The sequence below is a fragment of the Taudactylus pleione genome, unplaced genomic scaffold (genome assembly GCF_031769625.1).
Source record: "Taudactylus pleione unplaced genomic scaffold, aTauple2 ptg000612l, whole genome shotgun sequence".
Lineage (NCBI taxonomy): Eukaryota > Metazoa > Chordata > Amphibia > Anura > Myobatrachidae > Taudactylus > Taudactylus pleione.
Genome location: NW_028285014.1, coordinates 2,557,659 through 2,573,896, shown reverse-complemented (window position 1 = coordinate 2,573,896; position 16,238 = coordinate 2,557,659). Strand labels below are relative to the sequence as shown.

General features: G+C 33.6%; 4 non-coding genes across 4 annotated transcripts; all 4 read right to left on the bottom strand.

Moving 5' to 3' along the window:
- Positions 1-5,993: 5,993 nt before the first annotated feature.
- TRNAL-CAA (transfer RNA leucine (anticodon CAA)) lies at positions 5,994-6,102 on the bottom strand. The gene is made up of 2 exons: positions 6,065-6,102; positions 5,994-6,039 (listed from the first exon to the last, which is right to left on the bottom strand). It is a non-coding gene; the product is annotated as a tRNA-Leu (tRNA).
- A 1,044-nt stretch (positions 6,103-7,146) lies between these two features.
- TRNAL-CAA (transfer RNA leucine (anticodon CAA)) lies at positions 7,147-7,255 on the bottom strand. The gene is made up of 2 exons: positions 7,218-7,255; positions 7,147-7,192 (listed from the first exon to the last, which is right to left on the bottom strand). It is a non-coding gene; the product is annotated as a tRNA-Leu (tRNA).
- Positions 7,256-9,451: 2,196 nt separating this feature from the next.
- On the bottom strand, positions 9,452-9,560 carry TRNAL-CAA (transfer RNA leucine (anticodon CAA)). Its single transcript has 2 exons — positions 9,523-9,560; positions 9,452-9,497 (listed from the first exon to the last, which is right to left on the bottom strand). It is a non-coding gene; the product is annotated as a tRNA-Leu (tRNA).
- A 3,350-nt stretch (positions 9,561-12,910) lies between these two features.
- TRNAL-CAA (transfer RNA leucine (anticodon CAA)) lies at positions 12,911-13,019 on the bottom strand. Its single transcript has 2 exons — positions 12,982-13,019; positions 12,911-12,956 (listed from the first exon to the last, which is right to left on the bottom strand). It is a non-coding gene; the product is annotated as a tRNA-Leu (tRNA).
- Positions 13,020-16,238: the final 3,219 nt, after the last annotated feature.

Below are 16,238 nucleotides of genomic sequence, written 5' to 3'. Positions count from 1 at the left end.
ATTTGATCTTGATTGGAATGTAGATGGGAAAATCGATCAATTCTTAGGTCTTTAAAAGTTTCTATGCCCTTTAATTCATTCAATCATTGTGCTTCATATTGCTTAGAAATAAATGGGATCATGATATCAATGTCTGGGAGAGGAAAGATTGAAAGACTTTGGATGTCCTGAGCATACCTCTCAATGTCGGTCATTTTGAGTGTAAAACATAACCAAAGAGCAAGAAAATATTGTCAGAAGTGGGATTTGAACCTATACCTCTTTACAGAGACCAGAATCACCATTAACTGAAAAAGTAGAAGTTTGAGTCTGGCGCCTCAGACCGCTCGGCCATTCTGACAAGCACATCAGTATTTCCAAACCTGCTTCCTGTTAGGGTTTATCATTTTACTATTTATATTTTTGATTGTGATTTTGACAAATAATTTCGACTTGTTGAAAAAGGGGTCATTAAATCAAGATCTTATATTAATGCATTTCCTCTAAAAGCTGTTTCTTAAATAACATTATTTAGGAAAAAAGCTCAAGCTAAAGTGTTATCCTTCAAAATTACTTTTGCCACCCTTTACTAAGGTCTTCATCCTAGCAGAACAGATTAGTTTGTCTAAGAAGTAAATTGTATATCACGTTATATGTAAAGTCTAAGAGCCTTAAAATACTTTCGATGCCAATTATTCTTGTGTTTTATGTTTAGATTACTGAATACTAAAAGAATGTTGTGCAAGCAATACTTATTCTTCAAAGGAAGAGATGTACAAGAACACGAGGACATGCACTGAAACTGGAGGGAGGTAGACTTAGAGGAAATTTGAAGAAAAATTACTTCACAGAAAGGGTAGTTGATAAAAAGAAAAGCCTCCCATCCGATGTTGTTGAAGCTAAATGGTGAAACAATTTAAACACGCTTCGGATAGGCATAAGAATATCCTTAAGAGAAATGTAAGGAGCAAATATGGTTGAAGTTGCCTAAAGGATACATGAAAAGGAGCAGACTACATGGGCCAAGTGGTTCTTATCTGCCATCAAATTCTGTTTCTATGTAATACATTATTTCAATAGCCAATTTCTACATGAACTGAACTTTAGAATTTTAAAACTAATCATAGTGTCTTTATCATTTAAGAATAATTTAATTAATTTAACTCTAATGTAATTTGATCTTGATTGGAATGTAGATGGGAAAATCAATCAATTCTTAGGTCTTTAAAAGTTTCTATGCCCTTTAATTCATTCAATCATTGTGCTTCATATTGCTTAGAAATAAATGGGATCAAGATATCAATGTTTTGGAGAGGAAAGATTGAAAGACTGTGGATGTCCTGAGCATACTTCTCAATGTAGGTCATTTTGAGTGTAAAGCATAACCAAAGAGCAAAAATAAATTGTCAGAAGTGGGATTTGAACCTACGCCTCTTTACAGAGACAAGAATTCCCATTAACTGGAAGAGTAGAATCTTGAGTCTGGTGTCTTAGACCGCTCGGCCATCCTGACAAGCACATCAGTATGTCCAAACCTGCTTCCTGTTAGGGTTTATCATTTTACTATTTATATTTTTGATTGTGATTTTGACAAATAATTAGGACTTGTTGAAAAAGGGGTCATTAAATCAAGATCTTAGATTAATGCATTTCCTCTAAAAGCTGTTTCTTAAATAACATTACTTAGGAGAAATGGCTCAAGCTAAAGTGTTATCCTTCAAAATTACTGTTGCCACCCTTTACTAAGGTCTTCATCCTAGCAGAACAGATTAGTTTGTCTTAGAAGTAAATTGTATATCACGTTATATGTAAAGTCTAAGAGCCTTAAAATACTTTCAATGCCAATTATTCTTGTGTTTTATGTTTAAATTACTGAATACTAAAAGAATGTTGTGCAAACAATACTTATTCTTCAAAGGAAGAGATGTACAAGAACACGAGGACATGCACTGAAACTGGAGGGAGGTAGACTTAGAGGAAATTTGAAGAAAAATTACTTCACAGTAAGGGTAGTTGATAAATAGAAAAGCCTCCCATCCGATGTTGTTGAAGCTAAATGGTGAAACAATTTAAACACGCTTGGGATAGGCATAAGAATATCCTTAAGTGAAATGTAAGGAGCAAATAGGGTTGAAGTTGCCTAAAGGATACATGAAAAGGAGCAGACTACGTGGGCCAAGTGGTTCTTATCTGCCATCAAATTCTGTTTCTATGTAAAACATTATTTCAACCGCCAATTTCTACATGAACTGAACTTTAGAATTTTAAAACTAATCATAGTGTCTTTATCATTTAAGAATAATTAAATTAATTTAAGTCTAATGTAATTTGATCTTGATTGGAATGTAGATGGGAAAATCGATCAATTCTTAGGTCTTTAAAAGTTTCTATGCCCTTTAATTCATTCAATCATTGTGCTTCATATTGCTTAGAAATAAATGGGATCATGATATCAATGTCTGGGAGAGGAAAGATTGAAAGACTGTGGATGTCCTGAGCATACCTCTCAATGTCGGTCATTTTGAGTGTAAAACATAACCAAAGAGCAAGAAAATATTGTCAGAAATGGGATTTGAACCTATACCTCTTTACAGAGACCAGAATCACCATTAACTGAAAAAGTAGAACTTTGAGTCTGGCGCCTCAGACCGCTCGGCCATCCTGACAAGCACATCAGTATTTCCAAACCTGCTTCCTGTTAGGGTTTATCATTTTACTATTTATATTTTTGATTGTGATTTTGACAAATAATTTCGACTTGTTGAAAAAGGGGTCATTACATCAAGATCTTAGATTAATGCATTTCCTCTAAAAGCTGTTTCTTAAATAACATTATTTAGGAAAAAAGCTCAAGCTAAAGTGTTATCCTTCAAAATTACTTTTGCCACCCTTTACTAAGGTCTTCATCCTAGCAGAACAGATTAGTTTGTCTAAGAAGTAAATTGTATATCACGTTATATGTAAAGTCTAAGAGCCTTAAAATACTTTCGATGCCAATTATTCTTGTGTTTTATGTTTAGATTACTGAATACTAAAAGAATGTTGTGCAAGCAATACTTATTCTTCAAAGGAAGAGATGTACAAGAACACGAGGACATGCACTGAAACTGGAGGGAGGTAGACTTAGAGGAAATTTGAAGAAAAATTACTTCACAGAAAGGGTAGTTGATGAAAAGAAAAGCCTCCCATCCGATGTTGTTGAAGCTAAATGGTGAAACAATTTAAACACGCTTCGGATAGGCATAAGAATATCCTTAAGAGAAATGTAAGGAGCAAATATGGTTGAAGTTGCCTAAAGGATACATGAAAAGGAGCAGACTACATGGGCCAAGTGGTTCTTATCTGCCATCAAATTCTGTTTCTATGTAATACATTATTTCAATAGCCAATTTCTACATGAACTGAACTTTAGAATTTTAAAATTAATCATAGTGTCTTTATCATTTAAGAATAATTTAATTAATTTAACTCTAATGTAATTTGATCTTGATTGGAATGTAGATGGGAAAATCAATCAATTCTTAGGTCTTTAAAAGTTTCTATGCCCTTTAATTCATTCAATCATTGTGCTTCATATTGCTTAGAAATAAATGGGATCAAGATATCAATGTTTTGGAGAGGAAAGATTGAAAGACTGTGGATGTCCTGAGCATACTTCTCAATGTAGGTCATTTTGAGTGTAAAGCATAACCAAAGAGCAAAAATAAATTGTCAGAAGTGGGATTTGAACCTACGCCTCTTTACAGAGACAAGAATTCCCATTAACTGGAAGAGTAGAATCTTGAGTCTGGTGTCTTAGACCGCTCGGCCAACCTGACAAGCACATCAGTATGTCCAAACCTGCTTCCTGTTAGGGTTTATCATTTTACTATTTATATTTTTGATTGTGATTTTGACAAATAATTTGGACTTGTTGAAAAAGGGGTCATTAAATCAAGATCTTAGATTAATGCATTTCCTCTAAAAGCTGTTTCTTAAATAACATTACTTAGGAAAAATAGCTCAAGCTAAAGTGTTATCCTTCAAAATTACTGTTGCCACCCTTTACTAAGGTCTTCATCCTAGCAGAACAGATTAGTTTGTCTTAGAAGTAAATTGTATATCACGTTATATGTAAAGTCTAAGAGCCTTAAAATACTTTCGATGCCAATTATTCTTGTGTTTTATGTTTAGATTACTGAATACTAAAAGAATGTTGTGCAAACAATACTTATTCTTCAAAGGAAGAGATGTACAAGAACATGAGGACATGCACAGAAACTGGAGGGAGGTAGACTTAGAGGAAATTTGAAGAAAAATTACTTCACAGAAAGGGTAGTTGATAAATAGAAAAGCCTCCCATCCGATGTTGTTGAAGCTAAATGGTGAAACAATTTAAACACGGTTGGGATAGGCATAAGAATATCCTTAAGAGAAATGTAAGGAACAAATAGGGTTGAAGTTGCCTAAAGGATACATGAAAAGGAGCAGACTACGTGGTCCAAGTGGTTCTTATCTGCCATCAAATTCTGTTTCTATGTAAAACATTATTTCAACCGCCAATTTCTACATGAACTGAACTTTAGAATTTTAAAACTAATCATAGTGTCTTTATCATTTAAGAAGAATTAAATTAATTTAAGTCTAATGTAATTTGATCTTGATTGGAATGTAGATGGGAAAATCGATCAATTCTTAGGTCTTTAACAGTTTCTATACCCTTTAATTCATTCAATCATTGTTCTTCATATTGCTTAGAAATAAATGGGATCAAGATATCAATGTCTGGGAGAGGAAAGATTGAAAGACTGTGGATGTCCTGAGCATACCTCTCAATGTCGGTCATTTTGAGTGTAAAACATAACCAAAGAGCAAGAAAATATTGTCAGAAGTGGGATTTGAACCTATACCTCTTTACAGAGACCAGAATTACCATTAACTGGAAGAGTAGAATCTTGAGTCTGGTTTCTTAGACCGCTCGGACATCCTGACAAGTACATCAGTATGTCCAAACCTGCTTCCTGTTAGGGTTTATCATTTTACTATTTATATTTTTGATTGTGATTTTGACAAATAATTTCGACTTGTTGAAAAAGGGGTCATTAAATCAAGATCTTCGATTAATGCATTTCCTCTAAAAGCTGTTTCATAAATAACATTATTTAGGAAAAAAGCTCAAGCTTAAGTGTTATCCTTCAAAATTACTTTTGCCACCCTTTACTAAGGTCTTCATCCTAGCAGAACAGATTAGTTTGTCTTAGAAGTAAATTGTATATCACGTTATATGTAAAGTCTAAGAGCCTTAAAATACTTTCGATGCCAATTATTCTTGTGTTTTATGTTTAGATTACTGAATACTAAAAGAATGTTGTGCAAGCAATACTTATTCTTCAAAGGAAGAGATGTACAAGAACACGAGGACATGCACTGAAACTGGAGGGAGGTAGACTTAGAGGAAATTTGAAGAAAAATTACTTCACAGAAAGGGTAGTTGATAAAAAGAAAAGCCTCCCATCCGATGTTGTTGAAGCTAAATGGTGAAACAATTTAAACACGCATCGGATAGGCATAAGAATATCCTTAAGAGAAATTTAAGGAGCAAATAGGGTTGAAGTTGCCTAAAGGATACATGAAAAGTAGCAGACTACGTGGGCCAAGTGGTTCTTATCTGCCATCAAATTCTGTTTCTATGTAAAACATTATTTCAACCGCCAATTTCTACATGAACTGAACTTTAGAATTTTAAAACTAATCATAGTGTCTTTATCATTTAAGAATAATTAAATTAATTTAAGTCTAATGTAATTTGATCTTGATTGGAATGTAGATGGGAAAATCGATCAATTCTTAGGTCTTTAACAGTTTCTATGCCCTTTAATTCATTCAATCATTGTGCTTCATATTGCTTAGAAATAAATGGGATCAAGATATCAATGTCTGGGAGAGGAAAGATTGAAAGACTGTGGTTGTCCTGAGCATACTTCTCAATGTCAGTCATTTTGAGTGAAAAACATAACCAAAGAGCAAGAAAATATTGTCAGAAGTGGGATTTGAACCCACACCTCTTTACAGAGACCAGAATTCCCACTAACTGGAAGAGTAGAACCTTGAGTCTGGGGCCTTAGACCGCTCGGCCATCCTGACATGCACATCAGTATGTCCAAACCTGCTTCCTGTTAGGGTTTATCATTTTACTATTTATATTTTTGATTGTGATTTTGACAAATAATTTGGCCTTGTTGAAAATGGGGTCATTAAATCAAGATCTTAGATTAATGCATTTCCTCTAAAAGCTGTTTCTTAAATAACATTATTTAGGAAAAATGGCTCAAGCTAAAGTGTTATCCTTCAAAATTACTGTTGCCACCCTTTACAAAGGTCTTCATCCTAGCAGAACAGATTAGTTTGTCTTAGAAGTAAATTGTATATCACGTTATATGTAAAGTCTAAGAGCCTTAAAATACTTTCAATGCCAATTATTCTTGTGTTTTATGTTTAGATTACTGAATACTAAAAGAATGTTGTGCAAACAATACTTATTCTTCAAAGGAAGAGATGTACAAGAACACGAGGACATGCACTGAAACTGGAGGGAGGTAGACTTAGAGGAAATTTGATGAAAAATTACTTCACAGAAAGGGTAGTTGATAAATAGAAAAGCCTCCCATCCGATGTTGTTGAAGCTAAACGGTGAAACAATTTAAACACGCTTCGGATAGGCATAAGAATATCCTTAAGAGAAATGTAAGGAGCAAATAGGGTTGAAGTTGCCTAAAGGATACATGAAAAGGAGCAGACTACATGGGCCAAGTGGTTCTTATCTGCCATCAAATTCTGTTTCTATGTAATACATTATTTCAATAGCCAATTTCTACATGAACTGAACTTTAGAATTTTAAAACTAATCATAGTGTCTTTATCATTTAAGAATAATTTAATTAATTTAAGTCTAATGTAATTTGATCTTGATTGGAATGTAGTTGGGAAAATCGATCAATTCTTAGGTCTTTAAAAGTTTCTATGCCCTTTAATTCATTCAATCATTGTGCTTCATATTGCTTAGAAATAAATGGGATCAAGATATCAATGTCTGGGAGAGGAAAGATTGAAAGACTGTGGATGTCCTGAGCATACTTCTCAATGTCGGTCATTTTGAGTGTAAAACATAACCAAAGAGCAAGAAAATATTGTCAGAAGTGGGATTTGAACCCACGCCTCTTTACAGAGACCAGAATTCCCATTAACTGGAAGAATTGAAACTTGAGTCTGGCGCCTTAGACCGCTCGGCCTTCCTGACAAGCACATCAGTATGTCCGAACCTGATGTCTGTTAGGGTTTATCAATTTACTATTTATATTTTTGATTGTGATTTTGACAAATAATTTGGATTTGTTGAAAAAGGGGTCATTACATCAAGATCTTAGATTAATGCATTTCCTCTAAAAGCTGTTTCTAAAATAACATTATTTAGGAAAAATGGCTCAAGCTAAAGTGTTATCCTTCAAAATTACTGTTGCCACCCTTTACTAAGGTCTTCATCCTAGCAGAACAGATTAGTTTGTCTTAGAAGTAAATTGTATATCATCTTATATGTAAAGTCTAAGAGCCTTAAAATACTTTCAATGCCAATTATTCTTGTGTTTTATGTTTAGATTACTGAATACTAAAAGAATGTTGTGCAAACAATACTTATTCTTCAAAGGAAGAGATGTACAAGAACACGAGGACATGCACTGAAACTGGAGGGAGGTAGACTTAGCGGAAATTTGATGAAAAATTACTTCACAGAAAGGGTAGTTGATAAATAGAAAAGCCTCCCATCCGATGTTGTTGAAGCTAAACGGTGAAACAATTTAAACACGCTTCGGATAGGCATAAGAATATCCTTAAGAGAAATGTAAGGAGCAAATAGGTTGAAGTTGCCTAAAGGATACATGAAAAGTAGCAGACTACGTGGGCCAAGTGGTTCTTATCTGCCATCAAATTCTGTTTCTATGTAAAACATTATTTCAACCGCCAATTTCTACATGAACTGAACTTTAGAATTTTAAAACTAATCATAGTGTCTTTATCATTTAAGAATAATTTAATTAAATTAAGTCTAATGTAATTTGATCTTGATTGGAATGTAGATGGGAAAATCGATCAATTCTTAGGTCTTTAAAAGTTTCTATGCCCTTTAATTCATTCAATCATTGTGCATCATATTGCTTAGAAATAAATGGGATCAAGATATCAATGTCTGGGAGAGGAAAGATTGAAAGACTGTGGATGTCCTGAGCATACTTCTCAATGTCAGTCATTTTGAGTGTAAAACATAACCAAAGAGCAAAAATATATTGTCAGAAGTGGGATTTGAACCTATGCCTCTTTACAGAGACCAGAATTCCCATTAACTGGAAGAATAGAATCTTGAGTCTGGTGTCTTAGACCGCTCGGCCATCCTGACAAGCACATCAGTATGTCCAAACCTGCTTCCTGTTAGGGTTTATCATTTTACTATTTATATTTTTGATTGTGATTTTGACAAATAATTTGGCCTTGTTGAAAATGGGGTCATTAAATCAAGATCTTAGATTAATGCATTTCCTCTAAAAGCTGTTTCTTAAATAACATTATTTAGGAAAAATGGCTCAAGCTAAAGTGTTATCCTTCAAAATTACTGTTGCCACCCTTTACAAAGGTCTTCATCCTAGCAGAACAGATTAGTTTGTCTTAGAAGTAAATTGTATATCACGTTATATGTAAAGTCTAAGAGCCTTAAAATACTTTCAATGCCAATTATTCTTGTGTTTTATGTTTAGATTACTGAATACTAAAAGAATGTTGTGCAAACAATACTTATTCTTCAAAGGAAGAGATGTACAAGAACACGAGGACATGCACTGAAACTGGAGGGAGGTAGACTTAGAGGAAATTTGATGAAAAATTACTTCACAGAAAGGGTAGTTGATAAATAGAAAAGCCTCCCATCCGATGTTGTTGAAGCTAAACGGTGAAACAATTTAAACACGCTTCGGATAGGCATAAGAATATCCTTAAGAGAAATGTAAGGAGCAAATAGGGTTGAAGTTGCCTAAAGGATACATGAAAAGGAGCAGACTACATGGGTCAAGTGGTTCTTATCTGCCATCAAATTCTGTTTCTATGTAATACATTATTTCAATAGCCAATTTCTACATGAACTGAACTTTAGAATTTTAAAACTAATCATAGTGTCTTTATCATTTAAGAATAATTTAATTAATTTAAGTCTAATGTAATTTGATCTTGATTGGAATGTAGTTGGGAAAATCGATCAATTCTTAGGTCTTTAAAAGTTTCTATGCCCTTTAGTTCATTCAATCATTGTGCTTCATATTGCTTAGAAATAAATGGGATCAAGATATCAATGTCTGGGAGAGGAAAGATTGAAAGACTGTGGATGTCCTGAGCATACTTCTCAATGTCGGTCATTTTGAGTGTAAAACATAACCAAAGAGCAAGAAAATATTGTCAGAAGTGGGATTTGAACCCACGCCTCTTTACAGAGACCAGAATTCCCATTAACTGGAAGAATTGAAACTTGAGTCTGGCGCCTTAGACCGCTCGGCCTTCCTGACAAGCACATCAGTATGTCCGAACCTGATGTCTGTTAGGGTTTATCAATTTACTATTTATATTTTTGATTGTGATTTTGACAAATAATTTGGACTTGTTGAAAAAGGGGTCATTACATCAAGATCTTAGATTAATGCATTTCCTCTAAAAGCTGTTTCTAAAATAACATTATTTAGGAAAAATGGCTCAAGCTAAAGTGTTATCCTTCAAAATTACTGTTGCCACCCTTTACTAAGGTCTTCATCCTAGCAGAACAGATTAGTTTGTCTTAGAAGTAAATTGTATATCACGTTATATGTAAAGTCTAAGAGCCTTAAAATACTTTCAATGCCAATTATTCTTGTGTTTTATGTTTAGATTACTGAATACTAAAAGAATGTTGTGCAAACAATACTTATTCTTCAAAGGAAGAGATGTACAAGAACACGAGGACATGCACTGAAACTGGAGGGAGGTAGACTTAGCGGAAATTTGATGAAAAATTACTTCACAGAAAGGGTAGTTGATAAATAGAAAAGCCTCCCATCCGATGTTGTTGAAGCTAAACGGTGAAACAATTTAAACACGCTTCGGATAGGCATAAGAATATCCTTAAGAGAAATGTAAGGAGCAAATAGGGTTGAAGTTGCCTAAAGGATACATGAAAAGTAGCAGACTACGTAGGCCAAGTGGTTCTTATCTGCCATCAAATTCTGTTTCTATGTAAAACATTATTTCAACCGCCAATTTCTACATGAACTGAACTTTAGAATTTTAAAACTAATCATAGTGTCTTTATCATTTAAGAATAATTTAATTAAATTAAGTCTAATGTAATTTGATCTTGATTGGAATGTAGATGGGAAAATCGATCAATTCTTAGGTCTTTAAAAGTTTCTATGCCCTTTAATTCATTCAATCATTGTGCATCATATTGCTTAGAAATAAATGGGATCAAGATATCAATGTCTGGGAGAGGAAAGATTGAAAGACTGTGGATGTCCTGAGCATACTTCTCAATGTCAGTCATTTTGAGTGTAAAACATAACCAAAGAGCAAAAATATATTGTCAGAAGTGGGATTTGAACCTACGCCTCTTTACAGAGACCAGAATTCCCATTAACTGGAAGAATAGAATCTTGAGTCTGGTGTCTTAGACCGCTCGGCCATCCTGACAAGCACATCAGTATGTCCAAACCTGCTTCCTGTTAGGGTTTATCATTTTACTATTTATATTTTTGATTGTGATTTTGACAAATAATTTGGCCTTGTTGAAAATGGGGTCATTAAATCAAGATCTTAGATTAATGCATTTCCTTTAAAAGCTGTTTCTTAAATAACATTATTTTGGAAAAATGGCTCAAGCTAAAGTGTTATCCTTCAAAATTACTGTTGCCACCCTTTACAAAGGTCTTCATCCTAGCAGAACAGATTAGTTTGTCTTAGAAGTAAATTGTATATCACGTTATATGTAAAGTCTAAGAGCCTTAAAATACTTTCAATGCCAATTATTCTTGTGTTTTATGTTTAGATTACTGAATACTAAAAGAATGTTGTGCAAACAATACTTATTCTTCAAAGGAAGAGATGTACAAGAACACGAGGACATGCACTGAAACTGGAGGGAGGTAGACTTAGAGGAAATTTGATGAAAAATTACTTCACAGAAAGGGTAGTTGATAAATAGAAAAGCCTCCCATCCGATGTTGTTGAAGCTAAACGGTGAAACAATTTAAACACGCTTCGGATAGGCATAAGAATATCCTTAAGAGAAATGTAAGGAGCAAATAGGGTTGAAGTTGCCTAAAGGATACATGAAAAGGAGCAGACTACATGGGCCAAGTGGTTCTTATCTGCCATCAAATTCTGTTTCTATGTAATACATTATTTCAATAGCCAATTTCTACATGAACTGAACTTTAGAATTTTAAAACTAATCATAGTGTCTTTATCATTTAAGAATAATTAAATTAATTTAAGTCTAATGTAATTTGATCTTGATTGGAATGTAGATGGGAAAATCGATCAATTCTTAGGTCTTTAAAAGTTTCTATGCCCTTTAATTCATTCAATCATTGTGCTTCATATTGCTTAGAAATAAATGGGATCAAGATATCAATGTCTGGGAGAGGAAAGATTGAAAGACTGTGGATGTCCTGAGCATACTTCTCAATGTCAGTCATTTTGAGTGTAAAACATAACCAAAGAGCAAAAATATATTGTCAGAAGTGGGATTTGAACCTACGCCTCTTTACAGAGACCTGAATTCCCATTAACTGGAAGAGTAGAATCTTGAGTTTGGTGTCTTAGACCGCTCGGCCATCCTGACAAGCACATCAGTATGTCCAAACCTGCTTCCTGTTAGGGTTTATCATTTTACTATTTATATTTTTGATTGTTATTTTGACAAATAATTTGGCCTTGTTGAAAAAGGGGTCATTAAATCAAGATCTTAGATTAATGCATTTCCTCTAAAAGCTGTTTCTTAAATAACATTATTTAGGAAAAATGGCTCAAGCTAAAGTGTTATCCTTCAAAATTACTGTTGCCACCCTTTACTAAGGTCTTCATCCTAGCAGAACAGATTAGTTTGTCTTAGAAGTAAATTGTATATCACGTTATATGTAAAGTCTAAGAGCCTTAAAATACTTTCGATGCCAATTATTCTTGTGTTTTATGTTTAGATTACTGAATACTAAAAGAATGTTGTGCAAACAATACTTATTCTTCAAAGGAAGAGATGTACAAGAACACGAGGACATGCACTGAAAATGGAGGGAGGTAGACTTAGAGGAAATTTGAAGAAAAATTACTTCACAGAAAGGGTAGTTGATAAATAGAAAAGCCTCCCATCCGATGTTGTTGAAGCTAAACGGTGAAACAATTTAAACACGCTTGGGATTGGCATAAGAATATCCTTAAGAGAAATGTAAGGAGCAAATAGGGTTGAAGTTGCCTAAAGGATACATGAAAAGGAGCAGACTACATGGGCCAAGTGGTTCTTATCTGCCATCAAATTCTGTTTCTATGTAATACATTATTTCAATAGCCAATTTCTACATGAACTGAACTTTAGAATTTTAAAACTAATCATAGTGTCTTTATCATTTAAGAATAATTTAATTAATTTAAGTCTAATGTAATTTGATCTTGATTGGAATGTAGTTGGGAAAATCGATCAATTCTTAGGTCTTTAAAAGTTTCTATGCCCTTTAATTCATTCAATCATTGTGCTTCATATTGCTTAGAAATAAATGGGATCAAGATATCAATGTCTGGGAGAGGAAAGATTGAAAGACTGTGGATGTCCTGAGCATACTTCTCAATGTTGGTCATTTTGAGTGTAAAACATAACCAAAGAGTAAGAAAATATTGTCAGAAGTGGGATTTGAACCCACGCCTCTTTACAGAGACCAGAATTCCCATTAACTGGAAGAATTGAAACTTGAGTCTGGCGCCTTAGACCGCTCGGCCTTCCTGACAAGCACATCAGTATGTCCGAACCTGATGTCTGTTAGGGTTTATCAATTTACTATTTATATTTTTTATTGTGATTTTGACAAATAATTTGGACTTGTTGAAAAAGGGGTCATTACATCAAGATCTTAGATTAATGCATTTCCTCTAAAAGCTGTTTCTAAAATAACATTATTTAGGAAAAATGGCTCAAGATAAAGTGTTATCCTTCAAAATTACTTTTGCCACCCTTTACTAAGGTCTTCATCCTAGCAGAACAGATTAGTTTGTCTTAGAAGTAAATTGTATATCACGTTATATGTAAAGTCTAAGAGCCTTAAAATACTTTCAATGCCAATTATTCTTGTGTTTTATGTTTAGATTACTGAATACTAAAAGAATGTTGTGCAAACAATACTTATTCTTCAAAGGAAGAGATGTACAAGAACACGAGGACATGCACTGAAACTGGAGGGAGGTAGACTTAGAGGAAATTTGATGAAAAATTACTTCACAGAAAGGGTAGTTGATAAATAGAAAAGCATCCCATCCGATGTTGTTGAAGCTAAACGGTGAAACAATTTAAACACGCTTCGGATAGGCATAAGAATATCCTTAAGAGAAATGTAAGGAGCAAATAGGGTTGAAGTTGCCTAAAGGATACATGAAAAGTAGCAGACTACGTGGGCCTAGTGGTTCTTATCTGCCATCAAATTCTGTTTCTATGTAAAACATTATTTCAATAGCCAATTTCTACATGAACTGAACTTTAGAATTTTAAAACTAATCATAGTGTCTTTATCATTTAAGAATAATTTAATTAAATTAAGTCTAATGTAATTTGATCTTGATTGGAATGTAGATGGGAAAATCGATCAATTCTTAGGTCTTTAAAAGTTTCTATGCCCTTTAATTCATTCAATCATTGTGCATCATATTGCTTAGAAATAAATGGGATCAAGATATCAATGTCTGGGAGAGGAAAGATTGAAAGACTGTGGATGTCCTGAGCATACTTCTCAATGTCAGTCATTTTGAGTGTAAAACATAACCAAAGAGCAAGAAAATATTGTCAGAAATGGGATTTGAACCTATACCTCTTTACAGAGACCAGAATCACCATTAACTGAAAAAGTAGAACTTTGAGTCTGGCGCCTCAGACCGCTCGGCCATCCTGACAAGCACATCAGTATTTCCAAACCTGCTTCCTGTTAGGGTTTATCATTTTACTATTTATATTTTTGATTGTGATTTTGACAAATAATTTCGACTTGTTGAAAAAGGGGTCATTACATCAAGATCTTAGATTAATGCATTTCCTCTAAAAGCTGTTTCTTAAATAACATTATTTAGGAAAAAAGCTCAAGCTAAAGTGTTATCCTTCAAAATTACTTTTGCCACCCTTTACTAAGGTCTTCATCCTAGCAGAACAGATTAGTTTGTCTAAGAAGTAAATTGTATATCACGTTATATGTAAAGTCTAAGAGCCTTAAAATACTTTCGATGCCAATTATTCTTGTGTTTTATGTTTAGATTACTGAATACTAAAAGAATGTTGTGCAAGCAATACTTATTCTTCAAAGGAAGAGATGTACAAGAACACGAGGACATGCACTGAAACTGGAGGGAGGTAGACTTAGAGGAAATTTGAAGAAAAATTACTTCACAGAAAGGGTAGTTGATAAAAAGAAAAGCCTCCCATCCGATGTTGTTGAAGCTAAATGGTGAAACAATTTAAACACGCTTCGGATAGGCATAAGAATATCCTTAAGAGAAATGTAAGGAGCAAATATGGTTGAAGTTGCCTAAAGGATACATGAAAAGGAGCAGACTACATGGGCCAAGTGGTTCTTATCTGCCATCAAATTCTGTTTCTATGTAATACATTATTTCAATAGCCAATTTCTACATGAACTGAACTTTAGAATTTTAAAATTAATCATAGTGTCTTTATCATTTAAGAATAATTTAATTAATTTAACTCTAATGTAATTTGATCTTGATTGGAATGTAGATGGGAAAATCAATCAATTCTTAGGTCTTTAAAAGTTTCTATGCCCTTTAATTCATTCAATCATTGTGCTTCATATTGCTTAGAAATAAATGGGATCAAGATATCAATGTTTTGGAGAGGAAAGATTGAAAGACTGTGGATGTCCTGAGCATACTTCTCAATGTAGGTCATTTTGAGTGTAAAGCATAACCAAAGAGCAAAAATAAATTGTCAGAAGTGGGATTTGAACCTACGCCTCTTTACAGAGACAAGAATTCCCATTAACTGGAAGAGTAGAATCTTGAGTCTGGTGTCTTAGACCGCTCGGCCAACCTGACAAGCACATCAGTATGTCCAAACCTGCTTCCTGTTAGGGTTTATCATTTTACTATTTATATTTTTGATTGTGATTTTGACAAATAATTTGGACTTGTTGAAAAAGGGGTCATTAAATCAAGATCTTAGATTAATGCATTTCCTCTAAAAGCTGTTTCTTAAATAACATTACTTAGGAAAAATAGCTCAAGCTAAAGTGTTATCCTTCAAAATTACTGTTGCCACCCTTTACTAAGGTCTTCATCCTAGCAGAACAGATTAGTTTGTCTTAGAAGTAAATTGTATATCACGTTATATGTAAAGTCTAAGAGCCTTAAAATACTTTCGATGCCAATTATTCTTGTGTTTTATGTTTAGATTACTGAATACTAAAAGAATGTTGTGCAAACAATACTTATTCTTCAAAGGAAGAGATGTACAAGAACACGAGGACATGCACAGAAACTGGAGGGAGGTAGACTTAGAGGAAATTTGAAGAAAAATTACTTCACAGAAAGGGTAGTTGATAAATAGAAAAGCCTCCCATCCGATGTTGTTGAAGCTAAATGGTGAAACAATTTAAACACGGTTGGGATAGGCATAAGAATATCCTTAAGAGAAATGTAAGGAACAAATAGGGTTGAAGTTGCCTAAAGGATACATGAAAAGGAGCAGACTACGTGGTCCAAGTGGTTCTTATCTGCCATCAAATTCTGTTTCTATGTAAAACATTATTTCAACCGCCAATTTCTACATGAACTGAACTTTAGAATTTTAAAACTAATCATAGTGTCTTTATCATTTAAGAAGAATTAAATTAATTTAAGTCTAATGTAATTTGATCTTGATTGGAATGTAGATGGGAAAATCGATCAATTCTTAGGTCTTTAACAGTTTCTATACCCTTTAATTCATTCAATCATTGTTCTTCATATTG